Source organism: Triticum dicoccoides, chromosome 5B (genome assembly GCF_002162155.2).
Source record: "Triticum dicoccoides isolate Atlit2015 ecotype Zavitan chromosome 5B, WEW_v2.0, whole genome shotgun sequence".
Classification (NCBI taxonomy): domain Eukaryota; kingdom Viridiplantae; phylum Streptophyta; class Magnoliopsida; order Poales; family Poaceae; genus Triticum; species Triticum dicoccoides.
Genome location: NC_041389.1, coordinates 444,022,421 through 444,022,976, shown reverse-complemented (window position 1 = coordinate 444,022,976; position 556 = coordinate 444,022,421).

Below are 556 nucleotides of genomic sequence, written 5' to 3'. Positions count from 1 at the left end.
CCTTCCCCCTCCTTCTTGGAATAGGAAAGGGAGGGGGCAAACCTAATTGGAGTAGGTTTCCCCCTCCTAGGGCGCGCCTCCCCTTAGGCCGGCCCCCTCCTCCTCTCCCCCTTTATATACGGGGGAGGGGGGCACCCCATAGACACACAAGTTGATCTACAGATCGTTCCTTAGCCGTGTGCGGTGCCCCCCTCCACCATATTCCACCTCGGTCATATCGTCGCAGAGTTTAGGCGAAGCCCTGCGCCGGTAGAACATCATCATCGTCACCACGCCGTCGTGCTGACGGAACTCATCCCCGACGCTTAGCTGGATTGGAGCCCGGGGAACGTCATCGAGCTGAACGTGTGCTGAACACGGAGGTGCCGTACGTTCGGTGCTTGGATCGGCCGATTCGTGAAGACGTACGACTACATCAACCGCATTGTCATAACACTTCCGCTTAACGGTCTACGAGGGTACGTAGACAACACTCTCCCCTCTCGTTGCTATGCCATCACCATGATCTTGCGTGTGCGTAGGAAAATTTTGAAATTACTACGTTCCCCAACAGTGG